At 51.2% G+C, this 24007-nt stretch overlaps 1 long non-coding RNA gene across 1 annotated transcript in view; it reads right to left on the reverse strand.

Moving 5' to 3' along the window:
• LOC148139360 (uncharacterized) overlaps nucleotides 1–23744 on the reverse strand; it is a 55419-nt gene extending 31675 nt beyond the window's left edge. The window contains exons 1-2 of the long non-coding RNA XR_015753600.1: nucleotides 23616–23744; nucleotides 16402–16504 (exon numbers count right to left, since the gene is read on the reverse strand). This is a non-coding gene — a long non-coding RNA (uncharacterized LOC148139360). The remainder of the gene's footprint in view (nucleotides 1–16401; nucleotides 16505–23615) is intronic.
• Between the last annotated feature and the right edge of the window lie 263 nt (nucleotides 23745–24007).

Consider the following 24007-nt stretch of genomic DNA (forward strand, 5'->3'; position numbering starts at 1 on the left):
CCTGTATCGCTCTTTCTCTCCTCTCATTCCTGTAGCACTCTCTCTCTCTCCCCTCATTCCTGTATCGCTCTCTCTCTCTCCCCTCATTCCTGTATCGCTCTCTCTCTCCTCCCTTCATTCCTGTATCGCTCTCTCTTTCCCCTCATTCCTGTATCGCTCTCTCTCTCTCCCCTCATTCCTGTATCGCTCTCTCTCTTCCCTTCTTTCCTGTATCGCTCTCTCTTTCCCCTCATTCCTGTATCACTCTCTCTCTCTCTCCTCATTCCTGTATCTCTCCATCTCCCTCTCTCCCCTCATTCCTGTATCACTCTCTCTCTCCCTTCATTCCTGTATCTCCCTCTCTCTCTCCCCTCATTCCTCTATAGCTCTCTCTCTCCCCTCATTCCTGTATCTCTCTCTCTCTCCTCCCTCAATCGCTCTCTCTCTCTCTCTCTCTCTCTCTCCCCACATTCCTATATCTCTCTCTCTCCCCCCTCATTCCTGTATCGCTCTCTCTCTCTCCCCACATTCCTGCATCTCTCTCTCTCTCTCCCCTCATTCCTGTAGCTCTCTCTCTTCCCTCATTCCTGTATCTCTCTCTCCCCTTACTCCTGTATCTCTCTCTCTTCCCTCATTCCTGTATCGCTCTCTCTCTCCCCTCATTCCTGTATCTCTCTCTCCCCTTATTCCTGTAACTCTCTCTCTCTCTCCCCTCATTCCTGTAACTCTCTCTCTCTCCCCTCATTCCTGTATCGCTCACTCTCTCTCTCCCCACATTCCTGTATTTCTCTCTCTCTCCCCTCATTCCTGTATCTCTCTCTTCCCTCATTCCTGTATCACTCTCTCTCTCTCTCTCTCTCTCCCCTCATTCCTGTATCAATCTCTCTCTCACCCCTCATTCCTGTATCACTCACTCTCTCTCTCCCCTCATTCCTGTATCAATCTCTCTCTCTCCCCTCATTCCTGTATCACTCACTCTCTCTCTCCCCTCATTCCTGTATCACTCTCTCTCACCTCATTCCTGTATCACTCTCTCTCTCTCTATCTCCCCTCATTCCTGTACTCTCTCTTCCCTCATTCCTGTATTGCTCTCTCTCTCTCTCTCTCTCTGCCCTCATTCCTGTATCGCTCTCTCTCCCCTCATTCCTGTATCTCTCTCTCCCCTCATTCCTGTATCTCTCTCTCTCCCCTTATTCCTGTATCTCTCTCTCTCCCCTCATTCCTGTATCACTCTCTCCCTCTCTCCCCTCATTCCTGTATCTCTCAATCTCTCTCTCTCCCCTCATTCCTGAATCGCTCTCTCTGCCCTCATTCCTGTATCTCTCTGTCCCCTCATTCCTGTATCTCTCTCTCTCTCTCCCCGCAATCCTGAATCGCTCTCTCTCTCTCCTCATTCCTGAATCGTGCTCTCTCTCCCCTCATTCCTGTATCGCTCTGTCTTTCCCCTCATTCCTGTATCGATCTCTCTCCCCTCATTCCTATACCTCTCCCTCTCTCTCTCTCTCTCCTCTCATTCTTGTATCTCTCTCTCTCCCCTCGTTTCTGTATCTCTCTTTCTCTCCCCTCATTCCTGTATCGCTCTCTCTCTCCCTTCATTCCTGTATCTCCCTCTCTCTCTCCCCTCATTCCTGTATCGCTCTCTCTATCTCCCCTCATTCCTGTATCACTCTCTCTCTCCCTTCATTCCTGTATCTCCCTCTCTCTCTCCCCTCATTCCTGTATCGCTCTCTCTATCTCCCCTCATTCCTGTATCACTCTCTCCCCCCCTCATTCCTCTGTAGCTCTCTCTCTCCCCTCATTCCTGTATTTCTCTCTCTCTCTCCCCTCATTCATGTATCTCTCTCTCTCTCCCCTCATTCCTGTATCTCTCTCTCTTCCCTCATTCCTGTATCACTCTCTCTCTCGCTCTCTCCTCATTCCTGTATCTCTCCATCTCCCTCTCTCCCCTCATTCCTGTATCACTCTCTCTCTCCCTTCATTCCTGTATCTCCCTCTCTCTCTCCCCTCATTCCTCTATAGCTCTCTCTCTCCCCTCATTCCTGTATCTCTCTCTCTCTCCTCCCTCAATCGCTCTCTCTCTCTCTCTCTCTCCCCACATTCCTATATCTCTCTCTCTCCCCCCTCATTCCTGTATCGCTCTCTCTCTCTCCCCACATTCCTGCATCTCTCTCTCTCTCTCCCCTCATTCCTGTATCGCTCTCTCTCTCTCCCCACATTCCCGTATCTCTCTCTCTCTCCCCTCATTCCTGTAGCTCTCTCTCTCTCTCCCCACATTCCTGTAGCTCTTTCTCTCTCTCCCCTCATTCCTGTAGCTCTCTCTCTTCCCTCATTCCTGTATCTCTCTCTCCCCTTACTCCTGTATCTCTCTCTCTTCCCTCATTCCTGTATCGCTCTCTCTCTTCCCTCATTCCTGTATCGCTCTCTCTCCCCTCATTCCTGTATCTCTCTCTCCCCTTATTCCTGTAACTCTCTCTCTCTCTCCCCTCATTCCTGTAACTCACTCTCTCTCTCCCCTCATTCCTGTATCGCTCACTCTCTCTCTCCCCACATTCCTGTATTTCTCTCTCTCTCCCCTCATTCATGTATCTCTCTCTCTTCCCTCATTCCTGTATCACTCTCTCTCTCTCTCTCTCTCTCCCCTCATTCCTGTATCAATCTCTCTCTTACCCCTCATTCTTGTATCACTCACTCTCTCTCTCCCCTCATTCCTGTATCACTCTCTCTCACCTCATTCCTGTATCACTCTCTCTCTCTCTATCTCCCCTCATTCCTGTACTCTCTCTTCCCTCATTCCTGTATTGCTCTCTCTCTCTCTCTCTCTCTCCCCTCATTCCTGTATCGCTCTCTCTCCCCTCATTCCTGTATCTCTCTCTCTCCCCTCATTCCTGTATCTCTCTCTCTCCCCTCATTCCTGTATCTCTCTCTCTCCCCTCATTCCTGTATCACTCTCTCCCTCTCTCCCCTCATTCCTGTATCTCTCAATCTCTCTCTCTCCCCTCATTCCTGAATCACTCTCTCTGCCCTCATTCCTGTATCTCTCTGTCCCCTCATTCCTGTATCTCTCTCTCTCTCTCCCCGCAATCCTGAATCGCTCTCTCTCTCTCCTCATTCCTGAATCGTGCTCTCTCTCCCCTCATTCCTGTATCGCTCTCTCTTTCCCCTCATTCCTGTATCGCTCTCTCTCTCCCCTCATTCCACTATAGCTCTCTCTCTCCCCTCATTCCTGTATCGATCTCTCTCCCTTCATTCCTATACCTCTCCCTCTCTCTCTCTCTCTCCTCTCATTCTTGTATCTCTCTCTCTCCCCTCGTTTCTGTATCTCTCTTTCTCTCCCCTCATTCCTGTATCGCTCTCTCTCTCTCTCCCCACATTCCTGTGTCTCTCCCTCTCTCTCTCCCCTCATTCCTGTATCGCTCTCTCTATCTCCCCTCATTCCTGTATCGCTCTCTCTCTCCCCTCATTCCTGTATCTCTCTCTCTCTCACCCCTCATTCCTGTATCTCTCTCTCCCTCTCCCCACATTCCTGTATCTCTCTCTCTCTCCCCTCATTCGTGTATCTCTCTCTCTTCCCTCATTCCTGTATCTCTCTCTCCCCTTATTCCTGTATCTCTCTCTCTCTCCCCTCATTCCTGTATCGCTCACTCTCTCTCTCTCCCTTCATTCCTGTATCTCTCTCTCTTCCCTCATTCCTGTATCGCTCTCTCTCTCCCCTCATTCCTGTACCTCTCCCTCTCTCTCTCCTCTCATTCTTGTATCTCTCTCTCTCCCCTCGTTTCTGTATCTCTCTTTCTCTCCCCTCATTCATGTATCGCTCTCTCTCTCTCTCCCCTCATTCCTCTATAGCTCTCTCTCTCCCCTCATTCCTGTATCTCTCTCTCTCTCCTCCCTCAATCGCTCTCTCTCTCTCTCTCTCTCCCCACATTCCTATATCTCTCTCTCTCCCCCCTCATTCCTGTATCGCTCTCTCTCTCTCCCCACATTCCTGTATCTCTCTCTCTCTCCCCTCATTCGTGTATCGCTCTCTCTCTCTCCCCACATTCCTGTATCTCTCTCTCTCTTCCCTCATTCCTGTATCTCTCTCTCCCCTTACTCCTGTATCTCTCTCTCTTCCCTCATTCCTGTATCGCTCTCTCTGTCTCCTCATTCCTGTATCTCTCTCTCCCCTTATTCCTGTAACTCTCTCTCTATCTCCCCTCATTCCTGTATCGCTCTCTCTCTCTCTCCCCTCATTCCTGTATTTCTCTCTCTCTCTCCCCTCATTCATGTATCTCTCTCTCTCTCCCCTCATTCCTGTATCACTCTCCCTTCCCTCATTCCTGTATCACTCTCTCTCTCTCTCTCCCCTCATTCCTGTATCAATCTCTCTCTCTCCCCTCATTCCTGTATCACTCCCTCTCTCTCTCCCCTCATTCCTGTATCACTCTCTCTCACCTCATTCCTGTATCACTCTCTCTCTCTATCTCCCCTCATTCCTGTACTCTCTCTTCCCTCATTCCTGTATTGCTCTCTCTCTCTCTCTTCCCTCATTCCTGTATCGCTCTCTCTCCCCTCATTCCTGTATCTCTCTCTCCCCTCATTCCTGTATCTCTCTCTCTCCCCTCATTCCTGTATCACTCTCTCTCTCTCTCCCCCCTCATTCCTGTATCTCTCAATCTCTCTCTCTCCCCTCATTCCTGAATCGCTCTCTCTCTCCCCTCATTCCTGTATCTCTCTGTCCCCTCATTCCTGTATCTCTCTCTCTCTCTCCCCGCAATCCTGAATCGCTCTCTCTCTCTCCTCATTCCTGAATCGTGCTCTCTCTCCCCTCATTCCTGTATCGCTCTCTCTTTCCCCTCATTCCTGTATCACTCTCTCTCTCCCCTCATTCCTGTATCGATCTCTCTCCCCTCAATTCCTATACCTCTCCCTCTCTCTCTCTCTCCTCTCATTCTTGTATCTCTCTCTCTCCCCTCGTTTCTGTATCTCTCTTTCTCTCCCCTCATTCCTGTATCGCTCTCTCTCCCTTCATTCCTGTATCTCCCTTTCTCTCTCCCCTCATTCCTGTATCGCTCTCTCTATCTCCCCTCATTCCTGTATCACTCTCTCTCTCCCCTCATTCCTCTGTAGCTCTCTCTCTCCCCTCATTCCTGTATTTCTCTCTCTCTCTCCCTTCATTCCTGTATCTCCCTTTCTCTCTCCCCTCATTCCTGAATCGCTCTCTCTCTCCCCTCATTCCTGTATCTCTCTCTCTTCCCTCATTCCTGTATCACTCTCTCTCTCTCTCTCTCTCCCCTCATTCCTGTATCAATCTCTCTCTCTCCCCTCATTCCTGTATTTCTCTCTCTCTCTCCCCTCATTCATGTATCTCTCTCTCTCCCCCCTCATTCCTGTATCTCTCTCTCTTCCCTCATTCCTGTATCACTCTCTCACTCTCTCTCTCCCCTCATTCCTGTATCACTCTCTCTCACCTCATTCCAGTATCACTCTCTCTCTCTCTATCTCCCCTCATTCCTGTACTCTCTCTTCCCTCATTCCTGTATTGCTCTCTCTCTCTCTTCCCTCATTCCTGTATCGCTCTCTCTCTCTCCCCTCATTCCTGTATCTCTCTGTCCCCTCATTCCTGTATCTCTCTCTCTCCCCGCAATCCTGAATCGCTCTCTCTCTCTCCTCATTCCTGAATCGCGCTCTCTCTCCCCTCATTCCTGAATCGCTCTCTCTCTCCCCTCATTCCTGTATCACTGTCTCTCTTCCCTCATTCCTGAATCACTGTCTCTCTCCCCTCATTCCTGTATCGTTGTCTCTCTCTCTCTCTCTCTCCCCTCATTCATGTATCACTCTCTCTCTCTCCCCTCATTCTTGTATCTCTCTCTCTCTCTCCCCTCATTCCTGTATCTCTCTCCCCTCATTCCTGTATCGCTCTCTCTCTCTCCCCTCATTCCTGTATCGCGCTCTCTCTCCCTAATCCTGTATCACTCTCTCTCTCTCCCCTCATTCCTGTATCACTCTCTCTCTCTCCCCTCATTCCTGTATCACTCTCTCTCTCTCCTCACATTCCTGTATCGCTCTCTCTCTCTCCCCTCATTCTTGTATCTCTCTCTCTCTCCCCTCATTCCTGTATCGCTCTCTCTCTCTCTTCTCTCATTCCTGTAGCACTCTCTCTCTCTCCCCTCATTCCTGTATCGCTCTCTCTCTCTCCCCTCATTCCTGTATCGCTCTCTCTCTCCTCCCTTCATTCCTGTATCGCTCTCTCTTTCCCCTCATTCCTGTATCGCTCTCTCTCTCTCCCCTCATTCCTGTATCGCTCTCTCTCTTCCCTTCTTTCCTGTATCGCTCTCTCTTTCCCCTCATTCCTCTATCACTCTCTCTCTCTCTCTCTCCTCATTCCTGTATCTCTCCATCTCCCTCTCTCCCCTCATTCCTGTTTCTCTCCATCTCTCTCTCTCTCTCCCCTCATTCCTGAATCGCTCTCTCTCTCTCCCCTCATTCCTGTATCGCTCCCTCTATCCCTCCACTCATTCCTGTATCACTCTCTCTTCCCTCATTCCTGTATCGCTGTCTCTCTCCCCTCATTCCTGTATCACTCTCTCTCTCTCTCTCTCTCCCCTCATTCTTGTATCTCTCTCTGTCTCTCCCCTCATTCCTGTATCGCTCTCTCTCTCTCTCTCTCCCCTCATTCCTGTATCGCTCTCTCTCTCCCTATTCCTGTATCACTCTCTCTCTCTCCCCTCATTCCTGTATCACTCTCTCTCTCTCCCCTCATTCCTGTATAACTCTCTCTCTCCACTCATTCCTGTATCGCTCTCTCTCTTCCCTTCATTCCTGTATCGCTCTCTCTTTCCCCTCATTCCTGTATCGCTCTCTCTCTCTCCCCTCATTCCTGTATCGCGCTCTCTCTTCCCTTCATTCCTGTATCGCTCTCTCTTTCCCTTCATTTCTGTATCGCTCTCTCTTTCCCCTCATTCCTGTATCACTCTCTCTCTCTCTCCCCTCATTCCTGTATCACTCCATCTCTCTCTCTCCCCTCATTCCTGTATCTCTCCATCTCTCTCTCGCCCCTCATTCCTGAATCGCTCTCTCTCTCTCCCCTCATTCCTGTATCGCTCTCTCTCCCTCCCCTCATTCCTGTATCACTCCCTCTATCCCTCCACTCATTCGTGTATCACTCTCTCTCTCCCCTCATTCCTGTCTCGCTCTCTCTCCCCTCATTCCTGTATCTCTCTCTCTCTCTCTCCCCTCATTCCTGTATCGCTCTCTCTCTCCCCTCATTCCGGTCTCGCTCTCTCTGTCTCTCTCTCCCCTCATTCCTGTCTCGCTCTCTCTCTGTCTCTCTCACTCCCCTCATTCCTGTATCGCGCTCTCTGTCTCGCCCCTCGTTCCTGTATCTCTCTCTCTGTCTCGCCCCTCGTTCCTGTATCTCTCTCCCTCTCTCCCCCCTCATTCCAGTATCGTTCTCCCCCTCCCCTCATTCCTGTATCTCCCTCTCTCTCTCTCTCCTCATTCCTGTATCGCTCTCTCTCCCTCCCCTCATTCCTGTATCACTCCCTCTATCCCTCCACTCATTCCTGTATCACTCTCTCTCTCTCCTCATTCCTGTATCGCTCTCTCTCTCTCCCCTCATTCCTGTATCGCTCTCTCTCCCCTCATTCCTGTATCGCTCACTCTGTCTCCCCTCATCCCTGTATCTCTCTCTCCCCTCATTCCTGTCTTGCTCTCTCTCTCTCCCCTCATTCCTGTATCTCTCTCTCTCTCTCCCCTCATTCCTGTATCGCTCTCTCTCTCCCCTCATTCCGGTCTCGCTCTCTCTGTCTCTCTCTCCCCTCATTCCTGTCTCGCTCTCTCTCTGTCTCTCTCGCTCCCCTCATTCCTGTATCGCGCTCTCTGTCTCGCCCCTCGTTCCTGTATCTCTCTCCCTCTCTCTCCCTTCATTCCAGTATCGTTCTCCCCCTCCCCTCATTCCTGTATCTCCCTCTCTCTCTCCCCTCATTCCTGTATCGCTCTCTCTCTCCCCTCATTCCTGTACCTCTCCCTCTCTCTCTCCTCTCATTCTTGTATCTCTCTCTCACCTCGTTTCTGTATCTCTCATTCTCTCCCCTCATTCCTGTATTGCTCTCTCTCTCTCCCCACATTCCTGTGTCTCTCCCTCTCTCTCTCCCCTCATTCCTGTATCGCTCTCTCTCACTCCCCACATTCCTGTATCTCTCTCTCTCTCCCCTCATTCCTGTATCGCTCTCTCTCTCCCCACATTCCTGCATCTCTCTCTCTCTCTCCCCTCATTCCTGTACCTCTCCCTCTCTCTCTCCTCTCATTCTTGTATCTCTCTCTCACCTCGTTTCTGTATCTCTCATTCTCTCCCCTCATTCCTGTATTGCTCTCTCTCTCTCCCCACATTCCTGTGTCTCTCCCTCTCTCTCTCCCCTCATTCCTGTATCGCTCTCTCTCACTCCCCACATTCCTGTATCTCTCTCTCTCTCCCCTCATTCCTGTATCGCTCTCTCTCTCCCCACATTCCTGCATCTCTCTCTCTCTCTCCCCTCATTCCTGTATCGCTCTCTCTCTCCCCACATTCCTGTATCGCTCTCTCACTCCCCACATTCCTGCATCTCTCTCTCTCTCTCCCCTCATTCCTGTATCTCTCTCTCTCCCCACATTCCTGTATCTCTCTCTCTCTCTCTCCCCTCATTCCTGTATCGCCTTCTCTCTCCCCTCATTCCTGTACCTCTCTCTCTCCCCTTATTCCTGTATCTCTCTCTCTCTCCCCTCATTCCTGTATCTTTCTCTCTCTCTCCCCTCATTCCTGTATCTTTCTCTCTCTCTCCCCTCATTCTTGTATCTCTCTCTCTCTCCCCTCATTCCTGTATCTTTCTCTCTCTCTCCCCTCATTCCTGTATCTTTCTCTCTCTCCCCTCATTCTTGTATCTCTCTCTCTCTACCCTCATTCCTGTATCGCTCTCTCTCTCTCTACCCTCATTCCTGTATCGCCCTCTCTCTCTCCCTATTCCTGTATCGCTCTCTCTCCCCACATTCCTGTATTTCTCTCTCTCTCCCCTCATTCTTGTATCTCTCTCTCTCTACCCTCATTCCTGTATCGCTCTCTCTCTCTCTACCCTCATTCCTGTATCGCCCTCTCTCTCTCCCTATTCCTGTATCACTCTCTCTCCCCTCATTCCTGTATCACTCTCTCTCTCCCCTCATCCCTGTATCGCTCTCTCTCCTCTCATTCCTGTATCACTCTCTCTCTCCCCTCATTCCTGTATCGCTCTCTCTCTCCCCTCATCCCTGTATCGCTGTCTCTCTCCCCTCATTCCTGTATTTCTCTCTCTCTCCCCTCATTCCTGTATCGCTCTCTCTCTCCCCTCATTCCTGTATCGCTCTCTCTCCCTTCATTCCTGTATCGCTCTCTCTCTTTCCCCTCATTCCTGTATCACTCTTCCTCTCCCTCCACTCATCCCAGTATCGCTCTCTCTCTCCCGTCATTCCTGTATCACTCCCTCTCCCCCTCCCCTCATCGCAGTATCGCTCTCTCTCTCCCCTCATTCCTGTATCGCTCCCTCTCTCTCCTCATTCCTGTATCGCACTCCCCCTCCCCTCATTCCTGTATCTCTCTCTCTCTCCCCTCATTCCTGTATCGGTCTCTCTCTCACCCCTCATTTCAGTATCACTCTCTCTGCCCTCATTCCTGTATCTCTCAATCTCCCCTCATTCCTGTATCGCTCTCTCTCTCTCTCCCCTCATTCCTGTATCGCTCTCTCTTTCCCCTCATTCCTGTATCGCTCTCTCTCTCTCCCCTCATTCCTGTATCGCTCTCTCTCTTCCCTTCTTTCCTGTATCGCTCTCTCTTTCCCCTCATTCCTCTATCACTCTCTCTCTCTCTCTCTCCTCATTCCTGTATCTCTCCATCTCCCTCTCTCCCCTCATTCCTGTATCTCTCCATCTCTCTCTCTCTCCCCTCATTCCTGAATCGCTCTCTCTCTCTCCCCTCATTCCTGTATCGCTCCCTCTATCCCTCCACTCATTCCTGTATCACTCTCTCTCTTCCCTCATTCCTGTATCGCTGTCTCTCTCCCCTCATTCCTGTATCACTCTCTCTCTCTCTCTCTCCCCTCATTCATGTATCACTCTCTCTCTCTCCCCTCATTCCTTTATCGCTCTCTCTCTCTCCCCTCATTCTTGTATCTCTCTCTCTCTCTCTCCCCTCATTCCTGTATCTCTCTCTCTCTCTCCCCTCATTCTTGTATCTCTCTCTGTCTCCCCTCATTCCTGTATCGCTCTCTCTCTCTCTCTCTCCCCTCATTCCTGTATCGCTCTCTCTCTCCCTATTCCTGTATCACTGTCTCTCTCTCCCCTCATCCCTGTATCACTCTCTCTCTCTCCCCTCATTCTTGTATCTCTCTCTCTCCCCTCATTCCTGTATCGCTCTCTCTCTTCCCTTCATTCCTGTATCGCTCTCTCTTTCCCCTCATTCCTGTATCGCTCTCTCTCTCTCCCCTCATTCCTGTATCGCGCTCTCTCTTCCCTTCATTCCTGTATCGCTCTCTCTTTCCCTTCATTTCTGTATCGCTCTCTCTTTCCCCTCATTCCTGTATCGCTCTCTCTCTCTCCTCCCTCATTTCTGTATCGCTCTCTCTCTCCAGCTATACCTGCCTCTTCGTAGGATATGTGGAACAATCCATCTTCCACAGCTACACTGGCCCCACCCCCCACCTTTTCCTCCGCTACATTGATGACTGTATCGGCGCTACCTCGTGCTCCCACGAGGAGGTTGAACAGTTCATCCACTTTACCAACACCTTCCACCCCGACCTCAAATTCACCTGGACCGTCTCAGACTCCTCCCTCCCCTTCCTAGACCTTTCTGTTTCTATCTCAGGCGACCGAATCAACACGGACATCTACTATAAACTGACCGACTCCCACAGCTACCTGGACTACACCTCCTCCCATCCTGCCCCCTGTAAAAACGCCATCCCATTCTCCCAATTCCTTCGTCTCCGCCGCATCTGCTCCCAGGAGGACCAGTTCAAAATACGTACAACACAGATGGCCTCCTTCTTCAAGGACCGCAATTTCCCCCCCGACGTGGTCGACGGTGCCCTCCACCGCATCTCCTCCACTTCCCGCTCCTCCGCCCTTGAGCCCCGCCCCTCCAACCGCCACCAGGACAGAACCCCACTGGTCCTCACCTACCACCCCACCAATCTCCATGTACAGCGCATCATCCGCCGTCACTTCCGCCACCTCCAAATGGACCCCACCACCAGGGATATATTTCCCTCCCCTCCCCTATCAGCTTTCCGTAGAGACCACTCCCTCCGCGACTCCCTTGTCAGATCCACACCCCCCACCGACCCAACCACCACTCCCGGCACCTTCCCTTGCAACCGCAGGAGGTGCAACACTTGCGCCCACACCTCCCCCCTCACTTCTCTCCAAGGCCCCAGGGGAAACTTCCATATCCGCCACAGATTCACCTGCACCTCCACCCACATCATCTACTGCATCCGCTGCAGCCGGTGTGGCCTCCTCTATATTGGGGAGACAGGCCGCCTACTTGCGGAGCGATTCAGAGAGCACCTCTGGGCCACCCGGACGAACCAACCCAATCACCCTGTAGCACAGCATTTCAACTCCCCCTCCCACTCCACCGAGGATATGCAGGTCATTGGACTCATCCACCGCCAAACCACAACAACGCGACGGTCGGAGGAGGAGCGTCTTATCTTCCGACTGGGAACCCTCCAACCGCAGGGGATGAACTTGGACTTCACCAGTTTCTTCATCCCCCCTCCCCCCACCTTGTCTCAGCCGGATCCCTCCAGCCCGGCACCGCCTTCCTGACCTGCAATCTTCTTCTTGACCTCTCCGCCTCCATCCTACTCCGACCTATCACCCTCACCTTGACCTCTTTCCACCTATCACATTTCCAACGCCCCTCCTCCAAGTCCCTCCTCCCTACCTTTTATCTTCTCCTGCTGAACACTCTCTGCTCATTCCTGAAGAAGGGCCTGTGCCCGAAACGTCGAATCTCCTGTTCCCTGGATGCTGCCTGACCTGCTGTGCTGTTCCAGCAATAAAGTTTCAACTTTGATCTCCAGCGTCTGCAGACCTCACTTTCTCCTCTCTCTCTCTCTCCCCTCATTCCTGTATCGCTCTCTCTCTCTCCCCTTATTCCTGTATCTCTCTCTCTCTCCCCTCATTCCTGTATCGCTCTCTCTCTCTCCCCTTATTCTTGTATCTCTCTCTCTCTCTCTCCCCTCCTTCCTGTATCACTTTCTCTCTCCCCTCATTCCTGTATCACTCTCTCTCTCTCCTCATTCCTGTTTCGCTCTCTCTCTCCCCCCTGATCCCTGTATCTCTCCATCTCTCTCTCTCCCCTCATTCCTGTATCGCTCTCTCTCTCTCCCCACATTCCTGTATCTCTCTCTCTCTCCGCTCATTCCTGTATCGCTCTCTCTCTCTCCCCTCATTCCTGTATCGCTCTCTCTCCCCTCATTCCTGTATCGCTCTCTCTCCCCTCATTGCTGTATCGCTCTCTCTCCCCTCATTCCTGTATCGCTCTCTCTCTCTCCCCTCATTCCTGTATCGCTCTCTCTCCCCACATTCCTGTATCGCTCTCTCTCCCCACATTCCTGTATCGCTCTCTCTCTCCCCACACTCCTGTATCGCTCTCTCTCTCCCCTCATTCCTGTATCGCTCTCTCTCTCCCCTCATTCCTGTATCGCTCTCTCTCTCTCCCCTCATTCCTGTATCGCTCTCTCTCCCCTCATTCCTGTATCGCTCTCTCTCTCTCCCCTCATTCCTGTATCGCTCTCTCTCCCCTCATTCCTGTATCGCTCTCTCTCTCTCCCCTCATTCCTGTATCGCTCTCTCTCCCCTCATTCCTGTATCGCTCTCTCTCTCTCCCCTCATTCCTGTATCGCTCTCTCTCCCCTCATTTCTGTATCGCTCTCTCTCTCCCCTCATTCCAGTATCGCTCTCTCTCTCTCTCCCCTCATTCCTGTATCGCTCTCTCTCCCCAGATTCCTGTATCACTCTCTCTCTCCCCACACTCCTGTATCGCTCTCTCTCTCCCCTCATTCCTGTATCGCTCTCTCTCTCTCCCCTCATTCCTGTATCGCTCTCTCTCCCCTCATTCCTGTATCTCTCCCTCTCTCCCCTCATTTCTGTATCGCTCTCTCACTCCCCTCATTCCAGTATCGCTCTCTCTCTTTCTCTCCCCTCATTCCTGTATCACTCTCTCTCTCCCCACGTTCCTGTATCGCACTTTCTCTCCCCTCATTCCTGTATCACTCTCTCTCTCTCCCCTCATTCCTGTATCTCTCTCTCTCTCTCCCCTCATTCCTGTATCTCTCTCTCTGTCCCCACATTCCTGTATCTCTCTCTCCCTCTCCCCTCATTCCTGTATCACTCTCTCTCTCCCCTCATTCCTGTATCACTCTCTCTCTCCCCTCATTCCTGTATCGCTCTCTCTCTCTCTCCCCTCATTCCTGTATCTCTCTCTCCCTCTCCCCTCATTCCTGTAACACTCTCTCTCTCCCCTCATTCCTGTCTCGCTCCCTCTCTCCCCACATTCCTGTATCGCTCTCACTCTCTCTCCCCTCATTCCTGTATCTCTCTCTCTCTCTCTCTCCCCCCCCTCATAACTGTATTGCTCTCTCTCTCCCCTCATTCCTGTATCGCTCTCTCTCTCCCCTCATTCTTGTATCGCTCTCTCTCTCTCCCCTCATTCCTGTATCTCTCTCTCTGTCTCCCCTCATTCCTGTATCGCTCTCTCTCTCCCCTCATTCCTGTATCACTCTCTCTCTCTCTCCCCTCATTCCTGTATCGCTCTCTCTCTCTCTCTCCCCTCATTCCTGTATCACTCTCTCTCTCCCCACATTCCTGTATCGCTCTCTCTCTCTCCCCACATTCCTGTATCGCTCTCTCTCTCTCCCGCCCCTCATTCCTGCATCGCTCTCTTTCTTCCCTCATTCCTGTATCGCTCTCTCTCTCTCTCTCCCCTCATTCCTGTATCGCTCTCTCTCTCCCCTCATTCCTGTATCGCTCTCTCTCTCTCTCTCTCTCTCCCCTCATTCCTGTATCTCTCTCTTTTTCTCCCCTCATTCCTGTATCACTCTCTCTCTCTCCCCTCATTCCTGTATTGCTCTCTCTCACTCCCCTCATTCCTGTATCACTCTCTCTCCCTCTCTCCCCTCATCCGTGTATCGCGCTCTCTCTCCCCTCATCCCTGTATCGCTCTCTCTCTCCCCTCATTCCTGTATCGCTCTCTCTCTCCCCTCATTCCTGTATCACTCTCTCTCTCTCCCCTCTTTCCTGCATCGCTCTGTCTCTCTCTCCCCACATTCCTGTATCACTCTCTCTCTCTCTCCCCTCATTCTTGTATCGCTCTCTCTCTCTCCCCTCATTCCTGTATCTCTCTCTCTGTCTCCCCTCATTCCTGTATCGCTCTCTCTCTCCCCTCATTCCTGTATCACTCTCTCTCTCTCTCCCCTCATTCCTGTATCGCTCTCTCTCTCTCTCTCCCCTCATTCCTGTATCACTCTCTCTCTCCCCACATTCCTGTATCGCTCTCTCTCTCTCCCCACATTCCTGTATCGCTCTCTCTCTCTCCCGCCCCTCATTCCTGTATCGCTCTCTCTCTCCCCTCATTCCTGTATCGCTCTCTCTCTCTCTCTCTCTCTCCCCTCATTCCTGTATCTCTCTCTTTTTCTCCCCTCATTCCTGTATCACTCTCTCTCTCTCCCCTCATTCCTGTATTGCTCTCTCTCACTCCCCTCATTCCTGTATCACTCTCTCTCCCTCTCTCCCCTCATCCGTGTATCGCGCTCTCTCTCCCCTCATCCCTGTATCGCTCTCTCTCTCCCCTCATTCCTGTATCGCTCTCTCTCTCCCCTCATTCCTGTATCACTCTCTCTCTCCCCTCTTTCCTGCATCGCTCTGTCTCTCTCGCCCCTCATTCCTGTATCTCTCTCTCTCTCTCCCCTCTTTCCTGCATCGCTCTGTCTCTCTCTCCCCTCATTCCTGTATCTCTCTCTCTCTCCCCTCTTTCCTGCATCGCTCTGTCTCTCTCGCCCCTCATTCCTGTATCTCTCTCTCTCTCTCCCCTCTTTCCTGCATCGCTCTGTCTCTCTCTCCCCTCATTCCTGTATCTCTCTCTCTCTCCCCTCATTCCTGTATCACTCACTCTCTCTCCCCTCATTCATGTATCACTCTCTCTCTCCTCATTCCTGTATCGTTCTCTCTCTCCCTCTCTCTCGCTTCATTCCTGTTTCACTCTCTCTCTCCTCATTCCTGTGTTGCTCTCTCTCTCCCCTCATTCCTGTATTGCTCTCTCTCCCCAAATTCCTGTATCGCTCTCTCTTCTCACATTCTTGCATCGCTCTCTCTCTCTGTCCCTTCATTCCTGTATCACTCTCTGTCTCACTCTCTCTCCCCACATTCCTGTATCGCTCTCTCTCTGTCCCCTCATACCTGTATCACTCTCTCTCTCTCTCCTCATTCCTGTATCGCTCTCTCTCTCTCTCCTCATTCCTGTATCGCGCTCTCTTCCCTCATTCCTCTATCGCTCTCTCTCACCTCATTCCTGTATCTCTCTCTCTCTCCCCTCATTCCTGTATCGCTCTCTCTCTCTGCCCTCATTCCTGTCTCGCGCTCTCTCTCCCCTCATTCCTGTATTGTGCTCTCTCTCTCCCCACATTCCTGTATCACTCTCTCTCTCTCTCCCCTCATTCCTGCATCGCTCTCTCTCTCCCGTCATCCCTGCTTCACTCTCTCTGTCCCCTCATTCCTGTATCGCTCTCTGTCTCTCTCCCCTCATCCCTGTATCACTCTCTCTCTCTCTCCCCTCATTCCTGTATCGCTCTCTCTCTCTGCCCTCATTCCTGTCTCACGCTCTCTCTCCCCTCATTCCTGTATTGTGCTCTCTCTCTCCCCACATTCCTGTATCACTCTCTCTATCTCTCCCCTCATTCCTGCATCGCTCTCTCTCTCCCGTCATCCCTGCTTCACTCTCTCTGTCCCCTCATTCCTGTATCGCTCTCTGTCTCTCTCCCCTCATCCCTGTATCACTCTCTCTCTCTCTCCCCTCATTCCTGTATCGCGCTCTCTCTCTCCCTTCATTTTTGTATCGCTCTCTCTCTGCCCTCATTCCTGTATCGCTCTCTGTCTCCCCTCATTCCTGTATCTCTCTCTCTCTCTCCCCCCCATTCCTGTATCACACCCTCTCTCTCCCCTCATTCCTGTATCGCTCTCTCTCTCTCCCCCATTCCTGTATCACACCCTCTCTCTCTCCCCTCATTCCTGTATCGCTCTCTCTCTCTCTGCCCCATTCTTGTATCACACCCTCTCTCTCTCCCTCTCTCCCCTCATTCCTGTTGTCTGGTTGGCATGGAGATGTTGGGCCGAAGGGCCTGTTTCCGTGCTATATCTCTCTATAACTCTGCTTACCAGTAAGAGTAGCTAACAGGGCGACAGACACAGCTAGGGCGATCAGTGTCAGCTTCATGATTGGAAATCCTCAGGAAGTCAATTTTGTTCGGCCTTGTTAATTCTGAAAAGAGAAAGGCCTAGGTGATCAGAGAGAGAGTCTATCACCAGTGATGACCCACAGCCCTTTCCAGAGGGGCCGAAGGTGCTGCATGATGCCCCTCTTACCCTCAAGCGAACGCTCAGGCTAATTTTCAGGGGTCCCAGCTAGGCCTCGGTTAAACTAGGCCCGAAGCCTGAGCTTGACGTGTTTGCTGACAGACCCTGTCAACCTCTCTGCCTGCTGTCCATTAAAACCACCCCCCTACCCCCAAACCCCCAAGAAATAATTACCACGCAGAAATACCGGCCACCTCAGATAGTCCTAAACTCTGGAAATTTATCCCAAATGCACTTCAAGCAAAACAGGTCACATTCCCAACTGAGGGGGAGAAGGGTTACTCAGTGAATGGGAGATGGAGAGAGAGAGAGAGAGGAAGGGAGAGAGAGAGAAAAAGAAAGAGGGAGAGAGGGTGAGAGGGAGAGAGAGAAAGAGTGAGTGATAGAGAGGGACAGAGAAAGAGGCCGAGAGAGAGTGTGAGTTAGAGAGAGGGAGAGAGAGAGAGAGATAGAGAGACAGTGTGAGAGGGAGAAAGAGTGAGAGAAAGTGTGTGTGTGTGAGAGAGAGAGAGAGAAAGTGAGTGAGTGAGAGAGAGAGAGACCGAGATCAGTTCTAGATTCCCTACAGTGTGGAAACAGGCCCTTCGGCCCAACAAGTCCACACCCTCCGAGGCACAACCCACCCAGACCTATTCCCTTACATTTACCCCTTCACCTAACACTACGGGCAATTTCCCACGGCCAATTCACCTGACCGGCACATCTTTGGACCGTGGGATCAAACCCACGCAGACACGGGGAGAATGGGCAAACTCCACACAGACAGTCGCCCGAAGGCTGGAATCGAACCAGGGTCCCTGGTGCCGTGAGGCAGCAGTGCTAACCACTGAGCAACCGTGCCACCCTTAACAGATCACAGACCGAGCAAAAGAGAGATCAGTGACAGAGAGAGAGAGAGAGAGATCAGTGACAGGGAGAGAGAGAGAGATCAGTGACAGAGAGAGAGATCAGTGACAGAGAGAGAGATCAGTGACAGAGAGAGAGAGAGAGAGAGATCAGTGACAGAGAGAGAGAGATCAGTGACAGAGAGAGAGAGAGAGATCAGTGACAGAGAGAGAGAGATCAGTGACAGAGAGAGAGAGAGAGATCAGTGACAGAGAGAGAGAGATCAGTGACAGAGAGAGAGAGAGAGAGAGATCAGTGACAGAGAGAGAGATCAGTGACAGAGAGAGAGAGAGATCAGTGACAGAGAGAGAGAGAGAGAGAGATCAGTGACAGAGAGAGAGATCAGTGACAGAGAGAGAGAGAGAGATCAGTGACAGAGAGAGAGAGATCAGTGACAGAGAGAGAGAGAGAGAGAGATCAGTGACAGAGAGAGAGATCAGTGACAGAGAGAGAGAGAGAGATCAGTGACAGAGAGAGAGAGATCAGTGACAGAGAGAGAGAGATCAGTGACAGAGAGAGAGAGAGATCAGTGACAGAGAGAGAGATCAGTGACAGAGAGAGAGAGATCAGTGACAGAGAGAGAGAGATCAGTGACAGAGAGAGAGAGATCAGTGACAGAGAGAGAGAGAGAGATCAGTGACAGAGAGAGAGATCAGTGACAGAGAGAGAGAGATCAGTGACAGAGAGAGAGAGAGAGAGATCAGTGACAGAGAGAGAGAGATCAGTGACAGAGAGAGAGAGATCAGTGACAGAGAGAGAGAGATCAGTGACAGGGAGAGAGAGAGAGATCAGTGACAGGGAGAGAGAGAGAGATCAGTGACAGAGAGAGAGAGATCAGTGACACAGAGAGAGAGATCAGTGACAGAGAGAGAGATCAGTGACAGAGAGAGAGAGAGAGATCAGTGACAGAGAGAGAGAGAGAGATCAGTGACAGAGAGAGAGAGAGAGAGAGAGATCAGTGACAGAGAGAGAGAGATCAGTGACAGAGAAAGAGAGAGAGATCAGTGACAGAGAGAGAGAGATCAGTGACAGAGAGAGAGAGAGATCAGTGACAGAGAGAGAGAGATCAGTGACAGAGAGAGAGAGAGAGATCAGTGACAGAGAGAGAGATCAGTGACAGAGAGAGAGAGAGAGATCAGTGACAGAGAGAGAGATCAGTGACAGAGAGAGAGAGAGAGATCAGTGACAGAGAGAGAGAGATCAGTGACAGAGAGAGAGAGATCAGTGACAGAGAGAGAGAGAGATCAGTGACAGGGAGAGAGAGAGAGATCAGTGACAGAGAGAGAGAGAGATCAGTGACAGAGAGAGAGAGAGAGATCAGTGACAGAGAGAGAGAGATCAGTGACAGAGAGAGAGAGAGAGAGAGATCAGTGACAGAGAGAGAGAGATCAGTGACAGAGAAAGAGAGAGAGATCAGTGACAGAGAGAGAGAGATCAGTGACAGAGAGAGAGAGAGAGAGATCAGTGACAGAGAGAGAGAGAGAGATCAATGACAGAGAGAGAGATCAGTGACAGAGAGAGAGATCAGTGACACAGAGAGAGAGATCAGTGACAGAGAGAGAGAGATCAGTGACAGAGAGAGAGAGAGATCAGTGACAGAGAGAGAGATCAGTGACACAGAGAGAGAGATCAGTGACAGAGAGAGAGAGATCAGTGACACAGAGAGAAAGATCAGTGACAGAGAGAGAGAGAGATCAGTGACAGAGAGAGAGAGATCAGTGACAGAGAGAGAGAGAGATCAGTGACAGAGAGAGAGAGATCAGTGACACAGAGAGAGAGAGATCAGTGACAGAGAGAGAGATCAGTGACAGAGAGAGAAAGATCAGTGACAGAGAGAGATCAGTGACAGAGAGAGAGATCAGTGACAGAGAAAGAAAGATCAGTGACAGAGAGAGAGAGAGAGATCAGTGATAGAGAGAGAGATCAGTGACACAGAGAGAGAGAGAGAGATCAGTGACAGAGAGAGAGTGAGATCAATGACAGAGAGAGAGATCAGTGACACAGAGAGAGAGAGATCAGTGACAGAGAGAGAGAGATCAGTGACACAGAGAGAGAGAGATCAGTGACAGAGAGAGAGAGAGAGATCAGTGACAGAGAGAGAGAGATCAGTGACACAGAGAGAGAGAGATCAGTGACAGAGAGAGAGATCAGTGACACAGAGAGAGAGAGATCAGTGACAGAGAGAGAGATCAGTGACAGAGAGAGAGAGAGAGATCAGTGACAGAGAGAGAGATCAGTGACAGAGAGAGAGAGATCAGTGACAGAGAGAGATCAGTGACAGAGAGAGAGAGATCAGTGACACAGAGAGAGATCAGTGACAGAGAGAGAGAGATCAGTGACACAGAGAGAGAGAGATCAGTGACAGAGAGAGAGAGAGATCAGTGACAGAGAGAGAGAGATCAGTGACAGAGAGAGAGAGAGATCAGTGACAGAGAGAGAGAGAGATCAGTGACAGAGAGAGAGAGATCAGTGACACAGAGAGAGAGAGATCAGTGACAGAGAGAGAGAGATCAGTGACAGAGAGAGAGAGAGATCAGTGACAGAGAGAGAGAGTTCAGTGACAGAGAGAGAGAGAGAGAGAGATCAGTGACAGAGAGAGAGAGAGAGATCAGTGACACAGAGAGAGAGATCAGTGACAGAGAGAGAGAGATCAGTGACAGAGAGAGAGATCAGTGACACAGAGAGAGAGAGATCAGTGACAGAGAGAGAGATCAGTGTCAGAGAGTGAGAGAGAGAAATCAGTGAGAGAGAGAGAGATCAGTGACAGAGAGAGAGATCAGTGACAGAGAGAGAGAGATCAGTGACACAGAGAGAGAGAGATCAGTGACAGAGAGAGAGATCAGTGTCAGAGAGTGAGAGAGAGAAATCAGTGAGAGAGAGAGAGATCAGTGACAGAGAGAGAGATCAGTGACAGAGAGAGAGAGATCAGTGACACAGAGAGAGATCAGTGACACAGAGAGAGATCAGTGACAGAGAGAGAGAGAGATCAGTAAGAGAGAGAGAGATCAGTGAGAGAGAGAGAGATCAGTGACAGAGAGAGAGAGAGATCAGTGACACAGAGAGAGAGAGATCAATGACAGAGAGAGATAGAGAGATCTGTGACAGAGAGAGAGATCAGTGACAGAGAGAGAGAGATCAGTGACACAGAGAGAGAGATCAGTGACACAGAGAGAGATCAGTGACAGAGAGAGAGAGATCAGTGTGAGAGAGAGAGAGAGATCAGTGACACAGAGAGAGAGATCAGTGACAGAGAGAGAGAGATCAGTGACACAGAGAGAGAGATCAGTGACAGAGAGAGAGAGATCAGTGAGAGAGAGAGAGAGATCAGTGAGAGAGAGAGAGAGATCAGTGACACACAGAGAGAGAGATCAGTGACAGAGAGAGAGAGATCAGTGACAGAGAGAGAGACTGTGTGGAGTTTGCACGTTCTCCCTGTGTCTGCGTGGGTTTCCTCCGGGTGCTCCGGTTTCCTCCCACAGTCCAAAGATGTGCAGGGTCAGGTGAATTGGCCATACTAAATTGCCCGTAGTGTTAGGTAAGGGGTAAATGTAGGGGTATGGGTGGGTTGCGCTTCGGCGGGTCGGTGTGGACTTGTTGGGCCGAAGGGCCTGTTTCCACACTGTAATGTAATCTAATCTAATCAGTGACAGAGAGAGAGAGAGAGATCAGTGACAGAGCGAGAGGGAGATCAGTGACAGAGAGAGAGAGATCAGTGACAGAGAGAGAGAGAAAGTGAGCACAGGAGACTGTGAGAAATAGAGACAGAGAGAGACAGAGGGAGTGGGAGAATGAGACAGAGAGAGACACACACAGAGGGAGAGGGAGAATGAGACAGAGAGGAAGAGAGAGAGAGAGAGACAGAGAGAGCCAGAAGGAGAGGGAGAATGAGACAGAGAGAGAGGGAGAATGAGACAGAGAGAGAGGGAGAGAGAGAGACAGAAGGAGAGGGAGAATGAGACAGAGAGAGAGAGAGACAGAGGGAGTGGGAGAATGAGACAGAGAGAGAGAGAGAGACAGAGGGAGTGGGAGAATGAGACAGAGAGAGAGAGAGACAGAGAGAGACAGAGGGAGTGGGAGAATGAGACAGAGAGGGACACACACAGAGGGAGAGGGAGAATGAGACAGAGAGGAAGAGAGAGAGAGAGAGACAGAGAGAGCCAGAAGGAGAGGGAGAATGAGACAGAGAGAGAGGGAGAATGAGACAGAGAGAGAGGTAGAGAGAGAGACAGAAGGAGAGGGAGAGAGAGACAGAAGGAGAGGGAGAATGAGACAGAGAGAGGGAGACAGAGAGAGAGACAGAGAGAGAGACTCAGAGAGAGAGAGAGAGAGAGACAGAAGGAGAGGGAGAATGAGAGAGAGAGAGGGAGACAGAGAGAGAGACAGAGAGAGACGGAGAGACAGAGAGAGAGACAGAGAGAGAGAGAGACAGAGAGGGAGACAGAGAGAGAGACAGAGAGGGAGAGAGAGAGAGAGACGGAGAGACAGAGAGAGACAGAGAGAGACGGAGAGATAGAGAGAGAGAGACAGAGAGACAGAGAGAGAGACAGAGAGAGACGGAGAGATTGAGAGAGAGAGAGACAGAGAGACAGAGAGAGAGACAGAGAGAGACAGAGAGACAGAGAGAGAGAGAGAGGGAGCGAGAGAGACAGAGAACTGCACCGACCCACAGTGGGTCAAACAGGAGACTGAAGCTGTGTCCGAGAAATCCCTCTCACCTTCTCACCATGTGGGATCCAGCATTCCCTACCCAGCGCACACCAAGGCCAATCCTCCCATCGGCTCTGGACTAGCTCTCTGAGAGATCTATCTCCACCCAGCCCCTTGGGGTTTCTCCTCCACGCCCCTGTAAAGTTTACCCCTTCCCACATTCCCCTCTCCCCACTCCCTTTCACTCCCAGATCACTCTCCCCCCTTTCCCATCCCCTCCTGTGGTCCCTCTCTCTCCAAACCCTTGTCTCTCAGGTGAGTGACCCTCCTGTTACCCCACCTCCACAGAGACAGGGCCTTTCTCGATTGGGAACACCCTCAACACCCCAGGGATTCCAAAAGCCCCCATCCAATGTCCCCCCTGACCCTGCTCCCCACCAACTAAAGCCCCAGCGTTCTCTGAAAAAGTCACAGCACGGAAACAGACCCTTCGGCCCAACCCGTCCATGCTGACCAGATATCCCAACCCAATCTAGTCCCACCTGCCAGCACCCGGCCCATATCCCTCCAAACCCTTCCTATTCATATACCCATCCAGGTGCCTTTTAAATACTGTAATTGTACCAGCCTCCACCACATCCTCTGGCAGCTCATTCCATACACGCACCACCCTCTGGGTGAAAAAGTTGCCCCTTAGGTCTCTTTTATATCTTTCCCTACTCACCCTAAACCTATGCCCCTCTAGTTCTGGACTCCCCCACCCCAGGGAAAAGACTTTGCCTATTTATCCTATCCATGCCCCTCATAATTTTGTAAACCTCTATAAGGTCACCCCTCAGCCTCCGACGCTCCAGGGAAAACAGCCCCAGTCCATTCAGCCTCTCCCTGTAGCTCAGATCCTATCCCAGTGACATTCTGCGCAGCGACAGTATGTCGCTCCTCTGGACCAGGTGGGACCTGATCCCCTGATCCCCTAGCTCAGAAGTAAGTACACTACCGCCAGACAGAAGTGGGTACTGCCGATGCTGGAGATCAGAATCAAGATTAGAGACGTGCTGGAAAAGCACAGCAGGTCAGGCAGCATCCGAGGAGCAGGAGAGTCGACGTTTCGGGCAAAAGCCCTTCATCTGGAATACAGGCAGGGAGATGGTGCAGGGGAGACAGAGAGATAGAGGGAGAGACAGAGAGAGAGAAAGAGTCAGAGAGAGAGAGCGAGGGAGAGGGAGAGAGAGAGAGAGGTGAGAGAGACAGAGAGAGTGCGGGAGAGAGAGAGAGAGTCAGAGAAAAAGTGAGGGAGAGAGAGAGAGAGTGAGAGAGAGACAGAGAGAGCGAGGGAGAGAGAGAAAAAGAGACAGAGAGAGAGAGACAGAGACAGAGAGAGAGAGAGAGAAAGAGAGACAGAGAGACAGAGACAGAGACAGAGAGAGAGAGAGACAGAGACAGAGAGAGACAGAGAGAAGGGTAACAAGCCGTGGATAACTCACATGGTTGTTGCTGTAGGAATCCAGGCACCATCTGCTCAGTCTGAGTCCCCACGGTTATATATCTGATGTGCCACTGTCAATAATAATTATTACCAATTACCGAGATGGAAAATGAGAGAGAGAGCGAGCGAGCCCTGGGCTTGGCGAGTGTTGGGAGCAGTCACATGTTGCTGTGCTCCCTGTCTCGGGGAAGAGTGCACACCCTGAAATAAAGGGCTTCATCTCAATGCTGGGTCCATTCCAGCGTGTGTCTGGCTCCACGATAATACTGGGCTCCATCTGCCTCTTCCCACAGCCGTCTCTTTGAAGCTCAATTACATGTTTTCCCCGGAACGTTCCAGGAGGGAAAAACATCTCCCGTGTGTGTGTGTGTTTCAAACTCAGGGTTACAG

This window comes from Chiloscyllium plagiosum, unplaced genomic scaffold (assembly GCF_037043375.1).
Source record: "Chiloscyllium plagiosum isolate Xiang-an unplaced genomic scaffold, Cpla_swu_hap1 HiC_scaffold_38, whole genome shotgun sequence".
In the NCBI taxonomy this organism is placed as follows: domain Eukaryota; kingdom Metazoa; phylum Chordata; class Chondrichthyes; order Orectolobiformes; family Hemiscylliidae; genus Chiloscyllium; species Chiloscyllium plagiosum.